The sequence below is a fragment of the Octodon degus genome, unplaced genomic scaffold (assembly GCF_000260255.1).
Source record: "Octodon degus isolate 3935 unplaced genomic scaffold, OctDeg1.0 scaffold00346, whole genome shotgun sequence".
NCBI lineage: Eukaryota > Metazoa > Chordata > Mammalia > Rodentia > Octodontidae > Octodon > Octodon degus.
Window position 1 is genome coordinate 739,200 of NW_004524922.1, and position 7,523 is coordinate 746,722.

General features: G+C 40.6%; 2 pseudogenes; one reads left to right on the top strand and one right to left on the bottom strand.

The window, feature by feature from the left end:
• Positions 1-1,717: 1,717 nt before the first annotated feature.
• LOC101571608 lies at positions 1,718-2,263 on the bottom strand (annotated as a pseudogene).
• A 1,580-nt stretch (positions 2,264-3,843) lies between these two features.
• Positions 3,844-4,358, top strand: LOC101564453 (annotated as a pseudogene).
• The last annotated feature ends 3,165 nt before the right edge of the window (positions 4,359-7,523 follow it).

Sequence of the window (7,523 nt, forward strand, 5' to 3'; positions counted from 1 at the left end):
GTATCTAGAAACATGTTCCTGCTGGTGGAATCCACAGAATACATACTGACAAATGCATGAGCTTTGATCATTCAAAGGGAAAACTAAAGACAATGAATAACAGAAACCTAGTTTCTTTTTTTATCATATGGAAGGTATTTGCGCTTTGTTTTTGTTAGTTTATATTTGTCAGACGTACTGATTACATTCATCATAAGAAATTTGTACTGTGTATAACATATCTTAATTCTTTCTCTTTTTTTCCTATTCCCCTCCCATCCTGCAACACCTGCTCCGCCTCTCATTTTGAAAAGCTTTCTTTCCAATTTTTTCATTCTGGTGAATTTTATTCATTTCTCCCCCTTTCCCCTTCTGATTGGAACATTTTCTTTCTACTTCCCAATATCTGTTAAACATTTTGGGCCTCATTGAAGTCTTAATTTCCTCATACAAGGAAAACAGTACTGTAATACATATCTGATTTATTTCACTTACAAAATACTTTCCCAAGATGCCTCCACCTACCTAAAATTGTCTCAAGCTTGATCTTCCTTATGGCAGTGTAGTACTGTGAAAATCAATATGGTGTTTCCTCACCAAACTAAAATTAGAAGTTTCATTTCACCCAGGCATTCCACTATTTTATTTCTTTTCTTCTTTATTTTAATCATTAAGAGACCTAATGCTAATATCTACAATAACAGTGCTTGTCGAAATGAAAACAAGTATATGAAAAGGTTGATTAATGATTGTGTATTGGAAGCAGTAAGAGGTTCCACAGCATCAAATAAACTAGTTCTGAGCTTTTGCATGGCAAATTTAATAGCTCCAGCTTCTTCAGTGTCTATCAAAATACAAAAGAAAAAGCAGACATCATCTTTTCTGATGGCAAAATGGACCTTTTCAGGCTGATGGAGAGAGCTACTTCCCACATGGAGGTGGGGGTACTCCGGGACTGTGCTCTGGAATGAACCAACCACCCCAGCTTGCACGCACTCCTGCTGCTAAGACCCACACTTTGACCAACGAAAGTCTCAAGTGGGCACCGGGAACAGGCTGCCACTCCAGCTGCACACTGGCTGAGGGGGAGGGTGGTCCCCGTGCCCCTGTAAGTCTCCCCGCTATCCCAAGTTGAACATGAGAGCATGAGCACAAGCATGATACTACGAAATGCAGGTGACCCAAAGACAGGTGGGCCACAGGGTCTCTACTGTGACCATTACTTGGATGGCATTCCTTCGTCTTATCCCTGGAGTTCCCAGAGGAACAGCTGATCTGATGACCAGGCCGAACTGCACTAAGATTAGTCTCCCTTCTGTGTGTTCAAGTGTTCTCCTCACTTTGTAATTTGTAACTGTTTTTCAAAGTGCACACAGTTTAGGTTATACCCCAACCGCCAAATGGATCCAGACACCAATGTGTAGCTCAGCGGCTCCTGCAGGTCAGGTGTCCCTGCATCCAAATCCCTTCTCTGGACTAACAGTGAGTTGGTTTTTGCTTTACAGTATAAAAGCTGAGTCATATTGCACAGGACTACCAGAAACTGCCTCTGTGGAAACAGAAACTATCTATATTAAATAAAACCCTGCTGCAGGCTGCGGCTGCACATACTTGCACTCTGTGACCTACACACGGAGACAGCTTTTGGAACTCAGGACCACAAAGCCACAACATTTGTCACATGAGAGGAAAGTGGAAAATGGAGAAGAAGAGGAAGTGAGGCAAAGGGGGTTCTGGTTCACTTCTGGCTACAGAGTTGATTGGAGAGCCAGTCCCATCACTCATAGAGTCCATCCCCACTGGGGGCACAAGTGGCCTGAATGTACTGGTTCCTGTGGCATAGAGAGTACAGACCCGGCTTTTCTGTGATTTTAGCTGCATTCATAGCCTTGGGGAAGTCCTGCTTGTTGGCAGACACAAAGAGGACAGCGTCCCCGAGCTCGTCCTCAGCCAGCATCCCAATGAGCTCCTCACAGGCCTCCTTCACACACACTCTGTCATTGCCGTCCATCACAAAGACCAAGCCTTGGGTGTTCCAGAAGTAGTGGTGCCACAGTGGTCGAATGTTTTCATGAACACCCACATCCCCATGGTAAAGCTCATGTTCTTGTGTTCAACAGCCTGCACACTGAAACACAATGGCTGGAGTAGTGGTCACAATTACACCAAGCTTCAGTTTATAAAGAATCATCGTCTCTCTGGCAGCATCCAAGTGCCCTATGGGAATATGCATCTATTTTTTGCCAAAAAGGCCCTGGAAGAGGTTTGTAAAGATACTCCCCATGCTTGTGCATGCAGGGAACCAACACTGGCCAGAGACCTCAGCGGGAGCAGCTCCGAGGCAGGCGTTCATTTCACTCCCATATTAATATCTTTTCAAAAGAGTTAAAAGCATCATATCATAATGATGCATGCACACCCATGTTTACAGCAGCACAATTGGTAGTACATAAAGAAAATGTGATTTGATATACAGTGGAGTTATTTCTCTTTTTAAGTTTTTATTCATTTTAAAGAGAAAAATAAAATAGCAATGAAATAATTGGAGTTATTTCCATTCTTTCACAGAACACATGCCTCCATAAAATAATTTGCTTCTATTTGAAGTTGTTGTTCCATTTTCAGTGTCCAAAATTCTCTCACCCTAATATTTGGTTGCATCTTCTAATCTAGAGACAAACCCCTTTCTTACTGTTATATGACATGCACAATGGCGGTAATGACCTAATTAGGGCAGAAACTAAATATTCTTCTTCAAGGTTCTTCGCAATATTATTTGCAAAAATCTAGAAAGCCCTTTGTGCTGAGATCACCTGGGGTGTGGCTAGGCAACCAGCCCTGTGAGTGCCAGGATTAGAGGCTGGATTACACCAGCAGGGACCCTGTCGGTTTGGAGCAAAGGGAACAAGAACTGAGATGACATACAGGAACTTTTCTGATCCATTGCATCTATACATTAGAACAGTTGAAATATTTCATTACGAACGTGTTTTGTCTTTCAACCAAGAAGGTAAGAATATCCTCCATGTAACATCTTGGCTTGAAGAATACTGTTGCTAGACAAGGAAAATTATCATTAAGCCCTAAAATACAATGAAATTTATCTTGCAAGACTTTGAACCTGGCTGGTAGCCAGCACTTCTTTCTTCTCTTCTCTTTCTCTCTTTTGGAAGCATGATGTCTATTCCATGCCTGTCTTATCTTTCTATTTCAAAATCGCAGAACTTGGGAGCGGAAAGCTGGAAGAGCAGCAGTGGCGCTGCTGGTACCAGGGCCCTAAGCCAGCTGCCTGGGCGGGAGCAGTGCCACTGTGAGCCCCCAGGGGGCCTTCACTTCCCAGGTAAGTAGGACAGCCAGGGGCTCCAAGCACCATGGTGTGCTCCTGGCCCTGACCTCCCCTTGCATCTTTGTTGCCATGGGGAGGCGACCGCTCCACTGATCTTGCACAGCAGTCTTCCCGCTCCCCTTCTCCGCTGCCTGCTGTCCGCAGGCCACCGCCCAAAACGGATCTTCCAAGCACGCCCTCGGCTCCAGAGCAGCCCTTCACCAGAGGCCCTGACCCCTCTGGTCATAATGCCGCCTCTCGTACTGTGCCTCAACCGCAGCCAACTCCTGAGGACTCATTTTTGGACTCTAACCTCTGCTTTCTAGCACCGTTGATCCCAGGATGTCCTGAAGGAATCAAGTGTCATTCCTATTTTTAACAAATTAGGATCTTGCTAAGTCACTATATTGCTCAGAGTGGGCTAGAACTTGTCATTCTCCTGCTTCAGCCTCATAGAGTGCTGGGCTTACAGGCATGCACCACCACCAGATCAGACTGGAAGCTTTTTGGTGTGGTTGTTGGGTTTCATGTTCCTAGAAGCTGATGGTAAAGGGCTGATCTGTTGCTACTGAGCACAGCTGAAGCAAAACAAGATGTCAGCAAACTCTTCAGGACAAGGTTTTCAAAACAAAAATAGAGTTGCAATCTTAGCAGAGCTGGACAGAAAAGAAAGAAAATTACTTATGCAGAACCAATCTTCAACAAATCATCCAGGAGCTAGCATCATGCTCTCCAGGCCCTCTCTGAACAAGGACTTCTGGGATCATGCCAAGCAGCAACATACTGCAGCTCAGTTGAAGGCAGGTTGGCAGCATGCTCACGCACATTCATCTGGATGCTTCATAACTCAAGACTCTGCATTTGGGAATCTTATTATCCCCGTTTTACCACGCCTTGACCCAGAATGAAGAAAATATCTGATGAAAGTGACTGCAATTCCAAAGGCCAAAGCTACTCATTCACTGCTGTACAAACTGACTTTCAGAATTCTGGTGAACATACATAGTTTTTGCTTCCTAAAGAAAGGAGAAAGTAAGTGAAAGCGAGGAGAAGAGGAGCACGCGTGGAAGCTGTCTTGTTTGAGGAATTGATACTGCTGCCCCGGACTAGAACTTGTTTGTGACACCATATGTTTTTTAGCTCTAAACCTGATAGTCCCATAAGATGAGGCTCCACCCTAACAAGTTGGGCTGAGAATACTAATAAACAGTTAGTTTTCAAGAGCCATTTCTAATACTTACTTTAAAAAAATAGGATTTAAAAATAATAGGATTTTTTTAAGTTCATTATTAGCTTAAGAAATTCACATCTGTACTTTTTCCTTTGGATTTAGGGTCAGCATATTATGCAGAAATATTCTTTGTGAACTCCTAACTAGTTCCCCTGTTATGCATTTTAAACGAAAGCCCAAACTAAGTTACTAACCAGTCTTAATTTCTTTTATAAACAAATGCCATTATAAATGGTGTAACCAAACGTTATAAAAACAAGAAATGTCGTGGATAAAAAAAAAATCACACAACTTGTATGATTTCACAGGTTTGTGACTAGAGAATTACTTTTCCTAGGGATAAATTGTACAATAAATCTCACCCACACCTTATTTGAAAGAGCCTTCGGAGTTTAAAGCTGATGCTGGGGTGGGACTTGTTGTGTTCTTTAAAATTTATTCAATGGGGTGAATAAATTTCAAATATGAGATGAGTATGGGCAGCTGGGAGATGGGCTGTTATGGGAAGAATTGTGTCCCTTCAAACACTCCATTTGAGTCCATCACCAAATACAGCTATTGATAGCACTTGACAGGCTCTTTACAATAGTGATTGAGGTTAAGTAAAGTGATTAGACCAATACTACTTTAGGAACGTATATTTATGTTCTTACATGAAGAGGAAGAGACACCAGAGAGTTTTCTCTGTATGTTTATCTCTGTATCTACCTGTCTTCTCTCTCTCTCTCTCTCTCTCTCTCTCTCTCTCTCTCTCTCTCTCTCTCTCTCTCTCTGTCTCTGTCTCTGTCTCTGTCTCTCTAATGGATGGTTGTCTATACGCCAGAGAAAAAGACCCACAAGAGATCTAGATCACTATCACTTTGATCTTATATATCTTCAAGTAACATCAATTCATGTTACTCTAGTGTGGGAGACAACCCTGAAGCCAACATCCCAGTGGGGCCTTTCTGTCTTTACATGTCCCTCCTAACTTCTGATGGCTGGCAATTCTGCTTCTCACATTCCTTTTCTTTTGCATATTTATCACACCATTCTCTTCCTCTACTATCTCAAGGCATTTTCCCTGTCTCTGTTCAACTATCCCTCTCCTCACAAGGAAAAAAATTCACATAATTCCATAAAATCCCATCGTATTCTTTTCTTCTCATTTTTTTGTTAATTTTATTGAGAAACAAATAGCGATGAGACAGTTTCAAAACAGGTTAGTAGGACAGTTACAATTATTCACACATTGCACGTTGTTGTCTTGGTAGTAGTTGTTCACAGTACAAGATGCCCACATGATATGCTGGCCAAACACTATTAGTACAAATCTTACCTTTCATTGAATTAAGAGAAAGTAGCTGTATATCTGTCCTATCTATTTTGTATACACAGATACAAAATGATCCTTCATTTGTTTCTCCTTTTTCTGTTTAGTTGTGTCAGAATGGGTATTCTGTTGTTATTTAAATATTGTAGGTATGTGAATTTAGCAAAATAATCCAATACACTCCAGTAGTCCATAACAGTAGTGGGTCATCCTTAGGACTGGCAATGTCAGACGCTGTTGACTTGAGCCTTTTACAGCTCAGCATATTAATATGGATTTGTTTTTGATGTATCATTGTTATGCTTTTCCCTGGATTGTTAAGACCAATATAAAGCAAGACCTACACATACTCGATTGCATCTGCAGAAATGTTATTTCCAAATATGCTCAAATCCACAAATACCAGGGAACAGAACATCAATATATCTTCAGGGACACACATTTCAATCCATAGGAATAAATATTTAGTGCTGCTTCTAATATTTTTGAAAATGTCCCCACACAAGATACAGTGATAACGTTTTAAAAAATGAAAATGGATGGACAGTAAAAGGAAGATCTCTTTAATATTTTTCAACTTATTATTTAATTATGTTTTTTATTTTTTGAGGAGAGTACAAAATAGTATTGAAACAAAATTGCAAATGAGGAGATGGAAACCAGCATGCAGATGTGCATGGAGTCCTGCTGCCTCAGACCTGACAAACTCTATTTTAAGAAACTATCAGAATGACAAAATCAAGTCATCGAGAAGAATGGGAATACCCAAAAGCTTCAGTTTATGTTGCTACTTTCAGCTGAAGAGATTATACGGGTTCTGAAATTTACATTGTGAAACTTAAGGTTTGTTTGGTGTCACGGAGCCTTTTACTGAATTTAATACACAATTACTAATCAATCATTTTGTATATTTGTTTTCAGTTTTCCTTTTGACAAACACTGTAATTATAACTATTAGAATAAAGTCTCTTTAAAAGAAGGGCTGCAAGGACAGACATCATTTTGGCCCTAGAATTTCAAGGTCAGTGAGGACTAAGGACATAGGAGAACCTGTACTGTAACATCCTGTAACTCAGTTGTGTCCCAAATTTTCTGATCAAGGATATTATGGGAACAAAAAGGAAAGTGATGGATGATGTAGAGTGTGCATAAGGAGAAATGAAGGATCATTTTGTATCTGTGTATACAAAATAGATAGGACAGATATACAGCTACTTTCTCTTAATTCAATGAAAGGTAAGATTTGTACTAATAGTGTTTGGCCAGCATATCATGTGGGCATCTTGTACTGTGAACAACTACTACCAAGCTGGCATCTTGTACTGTGAACAACTACTACCAAGCCTGAGAAAAAACACTCTCTCAGGCTTTCATAGAGTGCACATTGGCCAAGCAATGGCTGTGACTCATCCACATGGCTGACACTGACAGAGATTCTACAATCTGAGGTACAGGATCTCAGAATAAATCCTGAAGGGATTTCATTGACCTCATCAGAAATTTCTTGTTTTTTTTTAAAGTTTTATTGATAAACATATAGCAATCAGACAGTTTCAAATCAAATCGAAAGTATATTTTCAACAAATAATACACTGCATATATTCTTCTTAGTGGTTAATTGCTGTACAAGATGCAGACTTGTGATCCTATATACAAACACCATTAAAAAATCATTC